Raw genomic sequence first — 21,042 nt, forward strand, 5'->3', positions numbered from 1 at the left:
GCCTGATCTTTGTTGAAGAGTGAACATTTCTTCTTTTGATCAATAACATCCTACATGCAAAGAACACACACCTCCCATTTATTAGGAAATAAAAACTCTAAACAATGGAGTAAAATGGTATATTTTTTTACCAAGGTAATTAATGTTTTATTTTACTGTAAAATTTAATAATGTAGATTAGAATGCAAAATTCACAATCTGTGGGATCACAAGCTAATATAAAACCTTCAGTTGCCTCAAATTGCTTATATAAAATGAAAATACAGTTAATAGAAATTACAACCTATATCATGTTAAATGCAAAGTCCAAAACAGAAAAAAGTACCCCTGGTAGAATAAGATGCAAACAATATTTTAAAGCTTATAAGATTTTGATTGCATTATTTTCTATAGATGATTTATTTATAGGTTCATAGTGTGATACTAGGCTATTGGCTTGGAGACCCTTATAAGCCTAGCCAATAATTTCGCACATGTTCCCTCAAAGTCAGCACCTGTTTCCCCTGTCCAGCAAGGACACAGGTGGAATCCCAGGAATATATTTTCTGTTTCCCATCCAGTCATCCAGGTTCCTCTTAAAGGGCTAGAGAGTGAGACTCTGCTTGACATGGAGAGGGAGTCTATTCCACAGACGGGAGAATCTTTGGGACACAAGTCTATCCCACCAACAAGTTCTGTTAGTGGTACAGACCAGGTAAGGGCCTTACATGCGGGTTGAGTGAGTGGAGTTTGTCTTATGGATATGTAGCTACTCCATCAAGGTTGGGTCTGAAATGGCTTTGTATGCCAGACACAGGTCACCTCTGAGGAGTCTGTATGAAAGTGAGTAGAGGGACAGGGCTTTTAGCCTATCTGTATAGGATAGGTGTTTGAGACCCTGGATTTTCCTGGTCAGGAACCTCTGTGGTCTCTCCAACTGCTGCATGTGCTTGGCAAGGTACATGTCGAGGGGTGCATTGTACTCGATAATGGGTCTGATAAGGGAGGAGTACAGGGATGTTATGACCTCCTTATTCCTGGATGAAATACCCTTATTTATGAGGTGGGCTATGTGGAAAGCCTTCTGTACAACGGAGGCAATGTGGTGGTCAAATGTCAGGTTGCTATCAACCTGGATGTCCAAGTCCCTCATCACTGATTGCATGCTTATACATTGTTATTAATGGGATAATTAGCGGGGATGACATTTTCTCCAAAGGGGATAATGATGCATTTCTTGGCATTCAGTTTGAGGCCATGCTTCTGGCACCAGTCATTAGTTTGAGTAAGGCCCTCTTGGAGGATGTTCACATTAGTAGGGGAATTTAAGACAGCACCCAGCTTGCAGTCATCTGCAAACTTGGTCAGCCACAGGCCACTGGTTTTGGCTTGCACCTCAGAAAAGTATATCCCTAACAGTAGAGGCCCCAGGACCAATCCTTGGGGTGCACTGCTCGTTATGGGTCTACTACGAGAGGTGGCTTCCCTTACTTTGACTGAATGGGTTCTATCAATGAGCCAGTTAGCTATCCATTTGGTAACATACAGGTTGATGTTCAGCTGGGAGAGTTTATCTATTATGCCCGAGTGGGGAATAATGTTGAAGGCTTTGGCTAGGTCAAGGTAGATGGTGTGCACTATCTTCTTCCCCACATCCATGGCTTTGGTGACTGTTTCAAAGAAGTTTCCCAGATTTAACAGGCATGATCTACCTTTGAAAAAAAAAATGAATTGTGTGGGGTCAAGCATTTGTAGCCAATGTCCTTGTTTATAAGGTCCATGATAATGCGTTCCATGGCCTTGAAGATCAGGTTAGTTAGGCTGATGAGCCTGTAATTGCCTGGGTCAGTGGGTGCTCCACCTTTTTGTTGAGGGATGACAGTGTCTGTCGTCCATTCAGCTGGGTTGAAGCCAGTGCTCAGGCTTTGATTGAATAGGGTGTCTAATGGAGCCGACAGCTCATGCCTGAGTTCATGTAGGATACAGCCAGGGATTTTATTGGGTCCCATGGAGACTGCATTTGTGCCTTTTAGAGGGCACTAAGGATCTGTTCACTGGTGATGAGGGGAGGGGGGCAGGTGCTGGGGATGTCCTGGTTTACTGATGGGGGGCAGGGGGGTTGAAGTTTTCACTGAACCTGTCTGCCAGTTGGTTGGCTATATCTATGGCGTTTGTGTATGTGGTGTTATTGACCACCAGTTCAGACAGATTTGGGTGCCACTTTTGAGATTGCAAACATATGTGAAGAACGCCTTGTGATTGTTCTTGGTGGATGTGGCCAATATGGACTCGAAGTTAGCCTTAGAGAATTTCACCCGTGATCTTATTTGCTCATTCAAACAAAGGAGAGATTGTTTCCAACTTGGCACCTGCACCTTCTTGGCCCTGGACAGAAATTTTTTCCTTCTATTATAGAGTTTATTTATTGCTGCCGTCCACCAGACAGGTTTACTCTTCCTTGAGGAAGATGATTTGGTCCATACAGCTATGTAGGTGCTCATATAGTTGTTTGTGTGGGCTTGGACATTAGTGCTAGTATCAACTGAAAGGACGGTGGCTCTGAAGCTGCTTATACCTGCTCTGAGGAGATTTTAGTCAGCTCTGGAAAAGTATTTTTTCAATTGACCCAGATTTGGGGGGGGGGGGTCAGGGGAGATGGTGACTTCAAAAGTGATTGCTTTATGGTCGGATATTACCAAGTAGGATTGCTACAGTGGCTACACATGTTGGTTAGGACCAGGTCCAGGATATTTTTACCTCTAGTAGGGGTGTCAACCAGCAGATCCAATGCACTGGCATTGATGATGTTGAGGAATCTCTGGGCATTCGTGTTTGGGCTAGAATAGTTCTTCCACTCTATAGTTGGGTAGTTAGTCACCCAGGATTAGGGTAGAGGGTTGAATCTATTTATTTGTTTATTGATTTATATTTGTTTAGCAGCATATTTAGCTTTCCACTTAATTCCTTAATAAGATTAATTACTGATTGCAATTGTGATAATAAAATTAGAGACAGATCAAATAATCAGTCCAAGTACCTGCAGAGTATATAGATATGTATATATTAAGCTTAAGAAAGGTGGACAGACATTGTTGAGGAACTTTTATCATGGATTTTGTTAATCATTTCTATCCATTCACCTCCTCTATTTGATAAAGGAATTATGTCAGTAATAAACAGAATTTCATAACAGACTACTCTACCCTAAACTCTATCCCCCCTTTTCTGGTGACCTGTATCTCATCAGTTGGGCTTCAGATGGAGGAGTGAAGGGATGAAGGTGATAAGAGTTACATAAACTGGATGTCAGTCAAGGAATAAGAAGAAGAACCGAGATCAGGAAGCTTCGGAAGTGGTAGGTAGTAGGACTGATACAGATAGGTATGTAATTTAGGCTAGGTATACCCTAGTAATGATTAACCTGACCTCTATGGTCAGTGAGTTTTGCAGTATTTGAAAGAGTCAGCACTACACTGCATTGGCTATGAAAATGAAAAAAAACACCAGTGCATTCATTACTTGGAATAGTATTCTGATCGGGGTGGGGGTGGGGGGGTGTTCAGATCAGTCATAGAGTCTGGGACTGTATCTTTTCAGATGCTTTTGCTGGAATGCATTGACTCCTCTGACAAAAGGCAGTCTAGAGGACCCAGTGCAGACTGTTATAATACTGTGCTTAGAAAGAGATGACTTCACACAGCCATTTAGGTTGCCTCAGGATCAGCCTTGGGAATTGTCTGAAAATGTACATAAAGTACAAGATTAAGGTGGACAGCATCAACATCATGGTACTTTGGCACTGTAAATGTGTTTGTAGCACAGTTGTTCATGGTCATGCTTTTACTAAATCAGTGACAAGCTTACTGAAGGGACCCTAGCAGCAGGACTGCAGGATTAAGGGAACAAAACAAGTCAGGTTGGACCTCAAAAGGTCATTTGAGTTTGTAAGCCTGTTTATTGGGGTGTCCTTCTGACAGGGGAAAGGGAACACTAGTTTAGACGTTGAGTTATATACAGATGCAGCATATGTGTTTGAGTTGGGGTCTTACTTAAGAAGACTGTGGTTCACAAATAGATAACCAAGGAACAGGAGCACTGATTTTACAAAGATGTTAAATTTTTAAGAATGTTTGCCATTTTGGTTACCCTCTGTTGTCTGGGTGGAAGAGCTAATATTCAGAGAACCATCCTGTAGTGGTGGCATAGTACAAAAAGAAGATAGATAAATCCAGATAGTGATCAGGTTTGTCTTGGAAGTACTTGTATTACAGGGTTTGAGAATTAATATCTTTTTGGCTGGTTATTATCCAGGTAAGATTAAAAGAAATCACTGTTATGTCATAATTTTAGATCTACAGTTTCCAGAAACTGGCACCAGGACCATGACTGCATCCAAAACTAATACCTGGTAAAATGCAGGGCATTAGCAAAGGCATGCAAGTTGGTTAATGAAGAATGTTTAGGTATCCAACATGAGAAGGGCATATACTGCAGCATGTGGAGCCTTTGAATGACATCTGGGCTCCCTTTTCCTGTAGGTCCAAGATCCAAATGTTACCAAACTTGTGTGATACTTAATATGGAGACAGGAGCTGGGAAATTCATTTAGGGTCATTAGAATCCATGTGGCAGTTGCAGAATTTGCTTACCTAGGAGAAGGGTTCCCAAGCTTCACCAAGCACTTGGAAGCCAGCAGGCTGCTTAAGGGTTGAGAAAGAATATAGTCTTGTTGAGCAAATCAAAGGATCCTACTGCTTTTGACAATCAGAAGGCTGCATGAGGTCACCACTTTTGTAATAACTTCCTACTCCTAGACGGCACATTAATTCCATAACTATTCTCATCCATGACCATTTCAACAACCCCACTGAACAACTCCTCTCATTCAAATGCATTGATATGTGCCCTGACCCCAATGGAATTTTATCCTGTAGTTTGAACATACAAAAAAAGATGTACCCTTGTATTTTGGTCCTATAAACTTTCACATTTTTTTTCTTTCCAAACCAACTAGCAATGTCATTGGCAAAGGCATCCTACTGGCCGAGCAAGAATATGGCTTATCACTTGTTACAGCAGCCTCCAAAAAATACTGTGTAATCATTGAAACTATAAATAATTCCATTTACCATTTAATTCATCATGCACTCTCCGCTATAGTGAAACACCACTGTATCACACTGGATAAAATATTTTGGTGCTAATGATTTAGACTTCATACTAAGAAGGGAATTGTTGTCAGATATATTATATTATTCTCTTATCAAGGCAAATTTCGTCATGCAAGAATAATTTGGTCAGTAATCATTTCCAATAGCATACCAACCTACTTCTTAGTTCCCAGCTCTACATGATCCTCAAAGACAGCTCCTGCCCTCCCCTGGTCGCCAACTTACTCACACAAGCCCCATTTGCAATATAAGATCTTATCCACTCAGTCTTTAATACTCCAGAACCAGACTTCATTGCACTGACTATGCATTTTCCACCCTAGTACTCAAACCCTGGGATCAATCCCCAACTTCCAGTCCCAAAGATGTCACTACTTACTCTTCTTTTTGGTCACAAGTTAAAGGACATCTCAAATATGAAACAAAATGGAGTTGTTTTCCCACTTACCACATCACATAATCCCTACGTTCCACCATCAGGGGCCCCTGCATTCCTCTCTTATATTCAGTGCTCATTTTATCATTTCTAATACCATTTCCTCTCCTTTGTCTGTCTTTTTGTCTCATTTTTGAATTATTATACATTGTTGTTTGCTTACTGTGGTGGTGCAGCAGTTAGCATTGTCGCCTCACAGCAAGAGGTTCTCTGGTTCAGTTCTTGGCTGGAGCTCCTTCTGTGCAGAGTCTGCATGTCCTTCCTGTGGTCGAGTTAATTAAAAAAAAAAGACATGCAGGTAGGTGTGCGCGTTTGAGGGTGTACCTTCTTTGAAGGTTGGGCACCGGGCTGGCAACTCGGCACCGTAAAAAATTCACTGCCAGTCATTAGCAGACCACAGTTGCGCTGTGGCGACCCCAAACCGGGAAAAGCCAAAAGACAGTTTTTACTGTTGTTTGCTGACTACTTGTCTTTGTAATATTTTTTGTTAATTTACTTGTCTAATGTTGTTTTTGAATAATGAAATGCATGAATTTAATAAATAAATAAATACATGGTGCATTTAGGATAGGTGAGATACTGTACAATCAAAAATAAATGGATCAACAGAGGGTCTACTTCTGAATCCCAAAATCTGAAAATAATGAAGACTACAATCCCGAGACAAGAATCCTGAAGCAGAAAACACCAAACGACTGACATTTAACCAGGGCAAGTAAACACTTGCCCAACATGGGGAATTATGCCCTTTCTCCACTATAGTCCAGTCCTGGAGTTGGTGTATATAGTTAGGGGGGTATGCTGGCTGAAGCCCCCCACATTGGAGGGTGTGGGTGGCATAGCCCCCACCCAGGTGGATTTTAGCTAGTGCAATGAGTGTTCGTGTTTGTTTTGGGCAAGTGTTTACTTGCTCTGGTTACACTTCAGTCGTTCGGTGTTTCCTGCTTCAGGACTCTTATCTCGGGATTGTCGTTTTTGTGATTTTCGGACATCAGGATTTAGAAGTAGACCCTCAACAGACTGTGTTCTGGGAGAACTTTTGTATTGTATCCACCCAGGTTCTATTGTAGCTGTAAAGGTCTAAGACTGAACAAAGAAGAGTACAGCAAATAAGGATGGAAGCCAACTCTGAAATATTGTTGTGCCCAAACAGATGGCTGGTGACATTGTGGGCACTATATCCCATGGATAGCATAAAAGGTACATTATTTAAGCCTATATCATGTCAACTCCCATGGAGCAGCATTTTGAGCCTTTATTGAAGAAGGCATTAGCTTCTCAGGGCCTCACTTCAATTTAATCCACTCCTTCAGGACAGTTATGGCAACATGCTTGGCATAGGACAGGATGACTATGGACATGATTAAGTGGGCAAGGCCAGTGTTCATCTAGAGCGTCTCTTGGTTATATACAAAGAAACAAAAAAATAAATAAAAAAGATACACATAAACTTCAATTTAAGGGGAAAATGGGATGGGTAAATTGGGGGGGGGTCTATATCAAGGTAAAAATACTGGAGCTTAAGGTGAATATTAGTGATAAACGTACTGTTAAGTTTGTTTTACAGACTTGCACATAGTATTCATAATAGGGCATTCCATTTCATTCTGTGCTGAATAGGAGCATTGTGTGCCCCAAGGGCAGTTAATTGTGACATGACCCTACAAGATGGAGTCTCTGCTGGAATTAGCGAAGGGCAATGATGCATCCCTACCTTTTCCTCTTTTCCAGGCATTAAACAGGCTGTAGAATGACAATAGTCAGTTGCAGTTTAAAGTGTTGCATTTTGGTGCTTTTGATTTAGACTGCATACAAAGAAGGGAATTGTTGTCACATATATGGAGAAATGACTCTGTTATCAGAGCAGATTTGATCATGCAAGAATCATTTGGGCAGCAATCATTTCCAGATTAGTACTGAGGCAGGCATGTAATCAAAAAGAAATTGAGAGAAATAGGAGGTTTATTAAGTATCCTATGTCAAGGAGCGCCAGTGAGGTGGGACTCTTAGTTTAATTCTAAAGCTAGCTAATAACCTGATGCAATTAAAGGACCCCATTCCATTTGAGAATCCAGTGGCAAACACTGCTGCATTCATAGGTACTTTCTATTCCCACCTTGTTGTATACATAGGCATAATAGTCCCTATCTGACACAGCTACAATGCAGTTTAAGAATAAACACCTACAGTAGAACTTTGGCATTTTGCCAGAGGTGTGGAGAACAACTATGGTCATCTCCCTGTTCAGGAATGGACTCACAAGTGATCCTGGCTACTACATGCCAGTAAGACTTACCTACTTTATTTGTAAATAATGGAGAACATGATTATGGAGCTCATAAACAAAGATATTGGCAGGCTGCAGTCCCTGGACTTGATCCAGTTTGGGATTGAAAAACAACGATTATGCCTACTAAACTTAGTAGAATTATTTGAAAAAGTCACTGAGACACTAGCAGAGGGCAAAGCTGTACATACCACCTACTCTGAGTTGGTAATAGTCTTCAATACTATTCCACATTCAGGCATTATCAACAAACTGATCAAGCATAAGCAACATCTGCTGGAGAAAGAGCTATCTCTATCTCTCAAAGAATTCCTGTGCATTGAAACAGGCTTCCCCTTTACATTAAACATATTTGCTCACTGACCCTCTTCAAACATGACCTAAATATTTGGATGGATAAATTTACATTCAGTCAGAGATTAACTTTTCTATTCCTCATGGAAAAAGAGTAGTAATCAATCAATCTGTAGTAGCTAGGCTGCAAATGCTCTATCTGATCAACAGCCTAGTAATAACTTAGGAACTGATAATCCTATGAACAGAGGAACTTTGATCCAAGGGATTCAGTAAGATGCTGGGAGGATGGAACATGTCTGAATGACTTTTGTTCTGATCATTTTAATGTTCATGTTAAGCTACACCTGTAGTACCTGTCTGATTACAATGAAAGGATAAAACAGCAGAGACCCACAATAGTCTGCACAGATGTGAGACCAGGGGTGGGGCTGGTACCAAATGAAGAGGAATAGTCTTCAATTCAAAGAATAGCTGCAATTCAAACAATGCAGCCTATTGAATGAATAAGAATCCATTTCCCATCATGCCTTCAGGGAGATAAAAGAGGGGACATTAAAGAGCTGAACATAACTCAGATAAAGTTAAGACTGAATGGAATGAAGTTAGGGAAAGGCAGTGCTATGACCTTCCTAGAAACCAAGTTGGTAGTTGTAGAGGGAAAATAGATGATACAGTCATCCTGGGGTCTATATTAGATGATTGAATTTCCAAAGGTTCGACCGTCATATGGTCGACACCATATGATTGAACTTTTAAAAGTTTGAACATCTATTAAAAAAAAATAAACTACACAATTAACCTGCCTGAACATTTTAAGTAGGGGGCAAGCCCCCCTGCAACCCCCACACTCCCGCTCTTTAAATATACCAACTCCAAGTTCGCACTACAGTGCAGAAAAGGGAAATCTTCCCATGCCGTGCTGTACAGAGATCTCCGTTAAAACGTTCAGACTTTCAAAAGTTCGGTCATATGGTGTTGACCATATGACGGTCAAACTTTTGGAAGTTCGATCAACTAATATAAACCCGTAATCCTGGAAACCAACACAAACTGGAACCAATTAAAAAATGAGAAAAACACACAATACTGTATGGCACATGCAGCAAATATGTCAGTAGCAGTAACAATGTCTTTAGTAACCAGAACAGTTAAGCACTTTTATCCCATTCAATGACTTCCTCAGGACTTTCCAAACCAACTAAAACCCCCATTAAATAATTAACAACCTAAACATGTGATTTTAAAAGCAACCGATGGAAACTTAATCCATAAATTAGTATACAATATTATATCAATGAATAGATAAATAGATATGCATATATATATATATATATATATATATATATATATATATATATATATATATATATTTATACATACACCTCTAAACATATACTTTATACTTTACAGATATAGTTACAAATGTGCTATAAAACCTTATTTTTTCATATTGTATAAAACACTTGAAACATATAAGTTTTGTATAAAAAATAAATATCACACTTCCAGTGCCCTCAGTTTTAACACAGGGTCAATAGAATATGATTCATTCAACTCTGGTTCATACAAAGAATTTAATTTTAACTGTCATACTAACTCTCTTTGCAGTAAATTATCATCCACTATAAATCCCCTCAAGTCTTTTTTTTACTTGCTCAATAACTAAAAAGTTGAAATTATGGTTAGGGTGATTTGCCTATATAGGGCATTTGTACTTCTAGCTTTCCTAATGTCAAGATGTCCATACATTTTTTCTTTCAACTTTGTGGAGGTTTTCTGAAAATAAAATGTTGCATAATCATCACAACAAGCAATATAAACCACTTGAGATGAATCACATTTGTAATAAGCATTAATTCTACATTTCTTTCCTCCAATAATAAAATTGTTCCCTATAAGTATATTCTTGCACTGTGCACAATGGCTGCACTTACCTATTGTTTACTAGCAATAATAGAATAGTTTTTTCTTTCTAATAGATTTTTAAAAGACTTATTTTTGCTATAAACTACTAAAGGCTTTTCACCTAATAAATTTGTTGCATTGTTATCTACTGCGAAAATTACCACATTTTTTTATAATGGAATAAAAATATTATGGCTGTCCACCTTGAAGGTTAAAATAGAAGGTCTTGTATTAAGCCTATTCTGCACACCTAAACAATCTCGCCTATTATGATTAGGGAATGTAGTAATATTTTGTACATCGTCCATAGTCGCATTATATTTACATAACAAAGAAGTATAAAGACCACATGTTCTTTTTTCAAGGGCTTCCCTTTTAATGTTCATGAGAAAATCACTAGGATATCCACACCTTTCAAAAATCTTTGTAAGTTTGTCACATTCACAATGAAAAACCTCATCTTCAGTTATCATCCTAACCTCACTAACTGGCCTTCTTCTGATGTCTGGGGTCCCAGCTAGTTGGTGAACTGGAGAAAGATGGTGGCAAAGCACAGCCTTCTTAAAAGCAAAATTGGTTGAAGAGGAGGTGTGGCTTGTAGCATTGCCTTCATGAGTAGGTGGAATGGGGTGCAGGAAAACAGTAGTACGCTACCATGACAATGAGGAAACTGTAGTGATTGGCTGATAATGTAATAATCTAATATGCTAGGACTATTGGCACATATGGAAAATTCACATATGACTGAAAGGCTATCATTACATACTGGGGGTTTCAGGCTTCTGACCACGTTTGGTCCTTTAAGGTCATGTCCTACCTAAGAAGTTTGTGAATGGAATGCATATGAGCTAACTGAACTATGGGTAGAAATGTGGAAATCAGATGGTTTTAAAATGTATAACTTAGAGAAATAAAATGGCACCAGCTTAGCTCATGCTGCCAATAAAACCTGTTTAACTGTGTCTTGTATGGTCTGGTTGAAATGGCAGAAAGGTGTCTGTTGTTAATGGAGAAGGGGGGGGGTGCATGGGCAAACTGTACTTTGTTCATCTACCGGTCATGCTAATTTCAACTTGCCTTAACATTTCTTTCTGTGATGGAGCGTCGTGCAATGCCATCAGAAAAATGCACATGACACTTATGTTCAGTACTGATTTAAAAGTCACTAGGTAGATCAAAGACAGTTTACAGCAGCATCCAGAGTTTTGGGTGGTACAAGTTGAATGCCAGGTAGTTTAAGAAACACGTGGTAATGTCACATTGACTACACAGCAGTTTTAATAATTCCAAGTATTTTCATTGCTTCACTAGAAGATATTCCAGCATTTGTAGAAATATCTCTTAAAGTGCTTAAGACAAGATTCTCTCTATTGTTGAAAGGAAATAACTAGTAACAGAACATCAGTGACAGTCTGTGCTCTTGATAAGGAGCCAAGAGTAGGAAAGAGAAGTACTATTAAAGAATTATTTTGAATTTGATTAGGAAAGTCACCATTGTGATATTTTGTTTGGGGGAAAATTATTCAACATAAATCAAACATATTCCATCTTGGTACACATTTTTAGAAAATGCAAGATCTTTTAGATCTGTCTTTTGCAATGTATTGAATATGTAAACTGTTGGCACCACATACTTTGACAACAGCAACACTGACATATAAATACAATACTTATTTTATCTCTAAAGAATTTTGTCAAAAAGCATGAAAATGTTTGCAAAAACCAGTCCTCTAAGACCAGCACAGGACTGGGCAGTGAGAAATAACACTGGCATACCTAGGGGATTATGATGTGCCTGCCGATTATAGTCGGCTTATTAAGAATTTGAGACATGAATGCCACGAAAGTCACCTTGAGCGCAGAGCTCAAAATGTGAATCCAGGTAATTATGGCATTAACACATAATAAATGGTTATGATCATGGTCTACATCTATTGAAGCTGCCAGCTGCTTCAGGGAAGGACATATGTGGGGTGGGCAGAGACCACACCTCTCAACTGCTGTGATTTAGGCATAGCAGTTCTGATAATCCTTCTAAAATCAGACCTGCCATGGAGACATATTTTAAATAAATAATCAAAGCCTATACTACTAAACTCTATCACTAATTATTTAGGATCTAGTAATTTAGTGTAGGAAGAATATTTCCTGTGAAAAATAAGAAAGATCATCTTTCTGAATCTCTGCTATATTTTTTTCAATGCTATGATTTTTTTTAATACTCAGAGGTTGAGAGGTATTGAGTGGTGGAGCCTCACCCAAATGTTAGCATAGCCAGTGCATGACTCTTACCACTGAAAGGAAATAAACAGACTCATAGGCTGTCACACCAGTCAGAGAAAGAATAAGCCATAGGGCTTTCAGGAGAATGAATGCGCCATCTCTCATCTGGGGGAGTATTAGGTAGATACAGTGCAGGGGGTTAAATATATCTGGGGATTCAGGATAAAATGTATATTTTTAGAAGTTATATCTTATTTATAGCCTTGAAAATTCATGAACGTAGTATGCAGCTGCACATTCAAGTGCAACTATGCCTACATGGTAGGTTAGTGGCATCAACTGTTGTTGGACAGACACAACAGTGTAACATTTCACAAATAGAATTTGCTGAAAATCATTATGTAGCCAAGGGACGGTGCATCTGTACACTGTATCACCTATCCCAAATAATAGCCCTATTCCCAATTTCAAATTACAGCCCATCTCTGCTAATTTTATCTACAAACTCATCCAAAAACTGTAACCTTGTACTCCTACTGCTGACCAGATCCCAGCTGAATATTTGCAAAAAAGCAGCTACATCTGTAGCGTATCCCATATTGATTCTTATAAACAGAACCATAAAGAAAGGAACCATCCCAGCCATATGGAAAATTTCTCACATTATTCCCCTACATAAACGGAGGAACTCGAATGAATACTCCAACTACCAACCTATAGCTTTACTATCTCCTTTAGCTAAAATCATGGAAAGATGCATTCATCACCAGCTACTTAACCATTTAATTCAGCATAAGTAACTAGCCAGTACCCAGCATGGTTGTAGGCCATTCCATAGTACCACTACTGCCCTTCTTTCCTTCACTGATTCTATCAACAGAAACCGTAATAATAATATTTTCTCCTCAGCTCTCTTTATTGATCTTTCAAAAGCTTTTGACATGGTTAACCACCCTTTGCTTATAAACATACTAAAATCACTTTCTTTTGACTCACTAGCAATACATTGGTTCACTTACTACCTCAGCAATAGGCAGCAAGCAGTGCTCTGGGAGAATAATCTATCATCCCTCCTGCCTGTCACCTTGGGTGTCCCCCAAGGCTCAGTTCTAGGCCCTCTACTTTTCTCTATATTTATAAATAATCTGCATTTAGCTATTCCACAAGCTACCTGCATACAACATGCAGATGATTCTACACTTATTTGCACAGCCAGATCTTCTTCTGAACTACAGTCTATAACTCAGAAGGTGTTTAACACAGTAGAGTCATGGTTTTTAAAGCGTTGTCTCCTCTTGAATCCCAAAAAACAAAACTCCTACTCTTTACTCCTATCCGTAAGTCCACACCATTAGACTTCTCAGTCATCTCTAATAATGGTATCCTCATTTCTCCTGACTCCATCACTAAACTCCTTGGAATTATAATAGATAACAACCTTAATTTCAACTCTCACATTAACAACACTATAAAAAAGTTAACAGAGGAATGGGCTCCCTATATACGATTAGACCCTTCCTCACCTCTACAACTAGAACTACTATTGCCCAAATCTCTTCTAATCTCCATAAAGTTCTATGCCTTACCAGTTTACACTAACCTAACTAAAAACAACATGCTCAAACTAGGTAGCTCCTATAATAACATTGCCCGATTTGCCACTGGAAACCCCTTCAGAACCCATCACTGTCACAATCTAAAAAAACTTGGTTGGCTTGAACTACAGAATCAGCTTCAATTTAACCAACTTACTATAGCTCATAAGGTCCTCAATGATCCAAACAAAACTCCAATACTCTCCAACCTTATAATCCCCTATAAAAATTTCAATACCTTACGCTCTTCAAATAAACAGTTAGCATAAACAAGTCCAACAACATGGCAGGTGACTCTGTCTTTTCAAACACAGCTGTCAAAAACTGGAACCATCTACCTAGTGAACTTACATTACTTCCTTCCCTACCCCTCTTCAAACAAAAACTCAAATTATTCCTTAGAACACACTGGTTATGCCCTTGCAGTAACCCTGACTAGAATTTTACCCCTGTTCTACCACTTCCCAGTTTCTACTCAAAACTAGACAATATTGTTTAGCATGAGTGAAAGACTGAACTGTAAAACTACTGTAACATTTAAGTATTTTACTCCTCTGAAGATCATGTCCTAATTTCTGTTCTTTGTCATTTTATGTACAATACAACATATTTGATATAACTGCTATTTACTATTTTATTGTAAACTACTACCTAGTTACTTACTATTTTGTTAGTTTATTTTTAATGTAATCTTTAACCTTTATTTTTACTGTGGTTAGTTTGGAACTTTTCTCCCCGGGCCCCTACTGAAAATGGACATATATTCAGTTAGACTAGCCTGGTCTACAAATGTAAAATAAATAAATAAATAAAATTACCTAAATAAGTGGTTAGCAGTCAAAGCACCCGTCTGTGTCCCTGTGGTTCAGTCAACTGAGAATATGTCATGGCACACACCCACACTTCAACTTTGTTTGATTTCAAATGTGAATTGGGTTGCCTCACGCAGATGTTTTTGGACAGAGGATACGCTGAAAGTATGGTGTCTTCCTTGGGAGAAGAGGTTTTGACAGAATTGAGGAGAGAGATATTCACCTTTACTAGGTCAAGGTAATACCCAGGAAGAACCAAATAAAGATTCTGCCAACCAATTTTCCAAAGCTAATGTTATTCACTACGGCAATCTTGGGAACACAGTCAAAAATATTATTTTGAAAAACTGGGATATCATTGAAGGGAATGGTGAGGTGTACAACCAACTAGGTAGCACCCCTTTATCTATTCATAAAGTAGGGCATAATTTGAAGTACTACCTAGAACATCCTTTGACTTTAAATGTAGGAGACAAAGGAACCCACAAATGTAGGGCATGTAAATATTGCCCACACATATTGGAGGGTATTACTGTTACAGTAGGTGAGTTTCAGATTAGAGTACACCTAGCTAATGGGAATTGTAATAGTAAAGGATTGGTTTACCTAAGTATTTGTACAGAATTTCAAGGGTTCTATGTAGGAAAAACAAAGTGTATGCTCTGTAAGCGTATTTATGAACATCTGCACACAATAGAAGTTAGGAACCCCAATAATTCCCTTTTTAAACACACTTTGACTTCTACAGAGCAAGCCAGCTACAAATTTGGCATGTTGGAAAATGTGCTGAGAGACTCTAGGGGTGGGGATTGGGGTAATAGGATCAATAATAGTGAAATCAGATGGCAATTAGAAGCCATGTACCCCCCAGGAGTGAATGAACATCTCTCCCTAGCACCTATTTTAAAAGATAAGGCATCCATACTTTAATTTTAGCTGTGTATGAAATGTGACTCTCATAATATGAGAATTTTAACTGTTCAGCATTTGACTAGTGTAATTTCTGTTTAAGAACTTATCACTAACTGTTGCATTAATTGCTTAATTGGTTAGGAGAACAATTAAGGGGACTATGGGTTTGTTATTTATAACAGCTCAAAGGGTGAGATATTCAGGTTTGAAAAAGTCCACATTTAAGTGGACAAAAGTGCTTACCGTTGCAAATTGTTTCCTTGGATTTGTTTGGTGCTGCTACATTTTACTGTTATTACATTCACGAGTGTCAGCTGTGGTTACTGGGAACTGTTTCCTTGGAATTGTGCAATTTTTCACATTCAGCTGCTTTTTTCCACCATTGGGCATTGGTTCCTTGGACTTGTTTGGGGCTGCTACATTTGGCAGTTATTACACTTACGAGGTGCAACAGTGACCATTGGGAACTATTTCCTTGGTATGGTTTGATTATCACATGTTGCTGCTATTTTGCTGTCATTTTAATGTATTTTGGATACCTGAGGGTTGTCTGGTCAATTGGGATGTGCAGTTTGCACAGTTTAAAGCTTCAGTTGCAGCTACTGAGCATTGGGAGTAGTTACTTGGAACTAATGCAGTCCGGTCAATTAATTACTTTTACACCATTGCTACTATTTGCATACTGATTACATTTGACTGTAAGGTTTTACCTTATTGGAACTGTTACTGTGCTTTTAGGCTGTGTTCAACCATTTTCTATCCTGTTTTTTAACTTTTGAATAAAATAATTTGATTAATAACCAACGGAGCATTCATTCAGGCTTACAGAGGTTACCAAGGTGGATAATTGTGTTTGAAGTGTTTCTTGATCTACCCGACTGCTCCACTCTTGATTCTATTTATTATGTTTGTATAGCAGACTTGGTTTTTGATGGGTCTTTTTAATGCACTGCTGAGTGTGTAGATCGAAATTAAGATGGTCATTGATAATAACACCTAGGAGTTTAGTGTAGGGTTCAGTTAAGATGATACTATTGTTCAGGGAGGAGACAGAAAAGGAAGTTTTGTGATGTTGAAGGGTAGTAGGGAGAAATAACAGAAGTTTAGTTTTCTTTGGGTTCAGTAGTAATTGGTGGGAAAGTAAACCATATTTTACAGAGTGGAGGGATTCTTGGGTGAGGGTATGAAAGTGTGTGATATTGTCAGAGCAGGAGATGTTTCAGGAATCAGCATATTGAATAATAGTAGAGAGTGGACAAGACGAGTGGAGGTCATTAATAAAGATGTTGAAAAGTAGGGGACCAAGGATGTAACCTTGGGGCACCCCAGTTTGTGCTGGTAGAAAGGGAGAGAAATTAGGTTGCCATTTTACAGCCTGGAATCTATTGGAGAGGTAGCTGTAGAACCAAGATATTGCAGAGTTAGAGAAGTTAACAGAAGCTAGTTTGGATAGTAGTAGTCTATGAGAAACAGTATCAAAGGCTTTGGCTAGCTCAAGAAACAGGCAGGAAACTAATTTATTGTAATCATGAGATTTTGTGATGGTATTTGTGAAGGAAGTTAGAGCAGTAGTACTACTGTGCTTTGGGCAAAAACCATGTTGTGTGGGGGTAAGGAGATTTTCGTGGAGAATATGATCAAGAAGCTGTTTGTGGATATATCTTTCAAGTATTTTAGACAGGGGGGATAAGATGGAAATGGATCTGAAATTAGAGGGGTCCATTGCATTACCGGCTTTATGCAGTGGTATTACATAGATTTTTTCCAGATATCAGGCCCAGAGTTTTCCTTGATAGATTTATTCATTAGTATAGAGATAGGGAAAGCGACAGAATTAGCAGCCAGTTTTAGGAATTGAGGAGGTAAGTTGTCAACTGATGGAGAGCATGTTTTAACTTTGGGCAGAAGCGATTTGATGTAGGATGTGGGTAAAAGTTTAAGAGAAAAAATGGGAGAACTGATAGGAATTGGTGGTGTAGGGTTGGTGATAGTATCGGTTTTGGTAAGGTTGCGAATGGAGTCAATGAAGAAGGAATTTAGAAGTGTAGCTGTATCAGAGGGAGAGCTGTTTGGGAAGGGATTAGGAGAAGATGATAATAATATTCCTATTAAAGTTAGACAGTCTAAGAATCGTGATGTATTTAAGAGAAATTTGGTCAGTTGGGATGGTGGCAAGGTATATGAACCTAATTTGGATGAATTGGTGATCTTTGATGGCTGGTTGGCCTAAACACCATGAACTTATAAAATCAGATCATGTAAAAAATAATTTGCTGTCCCACGCTCACAGTGTCAACACAGATCCTGCCCTTGTAGTCCCTGGTGATATAGGTATGTGTGTAACAGCTTTGGCAAATTTAAAATATTCTAATGGGGACCAAGATTTATCCCCTAACAAGGCTACAATTCTCTACCATTCCTTCTCTGAAAAGGGGATACTTATCATACCCCTCTATTTCTCATACAATGGCCATAGTAGCTGTTGCAGACAGCTTAAAGTAAAATAGTAAAACTTTTTCAATTAATGCCCTAAATATCCATTCACTAAGATTGAATACAAGCAAGATAAACATGATGGCTTTTCACCTTTTGGGAAGTAAATCCTGCCTGTTATACAGAAACAGAGAAAAGTTGTACTAAACATAGAATGACAGATGAGTGTTTTCATTTCTTGATCTGATTTTAAATTCATTTTAGCAGGCTGTATCTGCTTTAGCTAAGGTCTTAAAGTATGTATTAATGATTCCAGTACAAAGCTGAACTGTATTTTTGCTGTTTAAGTGGTCCAACTGTTGTTATTAAGCCCTAGTTTTATTCTGGTGTACTGAATGTATGTCAGGCTACTTCAGGACTTGTCTTTGCTTTCGGCAGTTCCAGGTCAGTGAGTTCAGAGCTAAGTGTTTAATTGTCTTTCCGACTCAACCACCCTGTTGTAGTTGTGTTCTTAAACCCAGTGTGTCTGTTGTTGCCTGCCCCTTATGACAATTTGATGATATAATTTCCTCCAGCTCCCTCTTTATTGGCTATTACTAATGAGCATATGCATATCATTTTGCAAAGTCTCTCCTCTTAAGCTACGCAACAGGTTAAAAAGATCTTTGATAAAGTTGCTTAATGTTGAGTGTACTAATAGTGCCTGCACTGATTTTAGTATCAAATTAGTGAGTTTTTTTATTGTAGTTAGTTTACTGGTTCTTGCTGGTAGCAGAAGATGATTTCCAGGCTAATTGTTTGTACTAAAATTTAAACACTCAGTAGCAAGTTCATTACATAGCAAACATTACTTTAAAGCCAAACTCCAAGCAGTTGCAGTTATCCCTGCCCCCTGGGTAATTCCTGTCTGTATCATGGACCAGCACTTCCCCACAACTTCATTAACCAGCTTGACTGAGATAGGTATCTTGAGACAGTGTAAGAACTGTCTCATGCTGTCTGATGATCATCTATTATTCAAACAGCATAACACAGTGTGTAAGAGAAATATCCTTGGAGCCAAAAATCTCCCACAATATAAACTCAGACACCAAAATTGTCAGCAGTACACCACACATCACACCTTTCCAAGGCCATCACAATATATATAATCCATCATATGCTGAGGTTCTAAGGATTAAGTTTACAAAACCTCAAAGACCTCCAAAACAACACAAAACACAGGCACAAAGCACACTCAGTATATTAAGACTACTTCCTCACATAACGCAAAGACTCCCAAAGTCATAGATGCTGTAAGGGAGGCATCAACCCAACCAAACATTCTTGTTATTAGTCAGCCTGTAAAAGGCTCATCCATATGTCTTACAAGGAAATGGTGATGGTTAGTTGGTTCTCTGAAGCCAGGATCCTTCAGATCACATATGCTCTCAAGTCTTTGAGAAAGTACCAGTATGACTCTGTCATAGTTTATGCCAGTGTGACTGACATGAGGTGTACAGCCCTGTATTATATGAAGAGAGACATGATGGAGCTCTCAGACTGTGTCTCCAAGGCAGGTATGAGCCTAGAATTGAGCAGAATGTTACCTACTCCAAAGATGATGCCATGATGTGAGCACCAACTTATATACTTCAATAACTGCATTAGTTTTTGGTGTCATTCATAGTACGTTCAATATTTGTCAACCTGGGAGCATGTGATCGACAGACCATGCTGCTTTGCCAGGAATGCTCCACATTTGTCCCCACTAGGGTTTCAGTTACTAGCAAAGACATTGTCAACCCCATACTGCTTTTTTTAGGCAATGCCAACATGCTAAATGTACCAACATGATGATACAAGCAAAGGGAGATATGAAGGTGTTACTGATCAATGCTAGGAGCCTGAACATGAAGCTCCACACCCTACAAGCCTTCTCACCACAGAAGACATTGATGTCAGTGTAGTGACTGAGACCTGGTTTAAAATGGAAGAGACCACTCTGGCTGTGCAGGGCAATAACACCTTCCACACTTTTAGACCAGCTACTGTGAAGGAGGGGGGAAAAAGGTGGAAATGTATCAATCTGCATCTAAAAGAAACTCGTATCAAGACATCAAGGTTGGTAAAGCAACATGATGCACCAGTGCTCCTTCATGCCCAAATAACTATCAGAAATATCTCATACCATATATTAGCTAGCTACAGATCTCCCTCTATAACAAAAGAAAGACACAATGCCTATTTACATGAGCTAAAACCGCTAAATATTAAACCGAATATAATTTTCTTGGTAAGCTAAAGTATAGACTGGGAAACTTACACCACCAGTAATGCATAACCACAGAGATTCCTGGACTTTATCTATACAAATGCCCTGGAATAACAAGTCAGAATACCCACTAGAGGGAATAACAACTTGGATCCTGTCCTTATTAATATGGAAGCATCCTGCATCATCGCTTGGATATTATCATTACCTGTTAGGTCTAACCATAAAGCAGTCTCTTTTTAAATAAAACTGAAACCAGAGATCCAATCCATCCAAGGTACCTTTAGAAATATCTTTAAGACAGACTATCTACTCCTGTGATAGATTGGCTTCAAATCCCCACCAAACCCAGTTAACTCCACTGAATATGCGAAAATGTACACCACCACACTATACCAACACGTGAACAGCTGCATAGATACAGCTGTACACTATAGAAACAAATGCAAGGCAAACCCCAAAAACAAACCCACATGGTGGAACCATAATATCAACCAGCTTTATAAATAAAAGGAAAATAATTTTGACCAAAAGTAAGAAGAGCAATTCCTAGGATGTTAGAGCATTTCTCACTAAAATAAACAAACTCAGGAGCTTAACAAAATCCACCAAAGCCAAGTTTCAATATAAATCTATATAAAGCCAATCACAGGACATATTTTAGTTCTGTTCATAATCTCAAAAGCACAATGCAGCAATGCACTGAGCTGTTTGTGAATGATGGCAGCTACACTAATG

Source organism: Protopterus annectens, chromosome 15.part0 (genome assembly GCF_019279795.1).
Source record: "Protopterus annectens isolate FY-2018-M chromosome 15.part0, PAN1.0, whole genome shotgun sequence".
In the NCBI taxonomy this organism is placed as follows: domain Eukaryota; kingdom Metazoa; phylum Chordata; order Ceratodontiformes; family Protopteridae; genus Protopterus; species Protopterus annectens.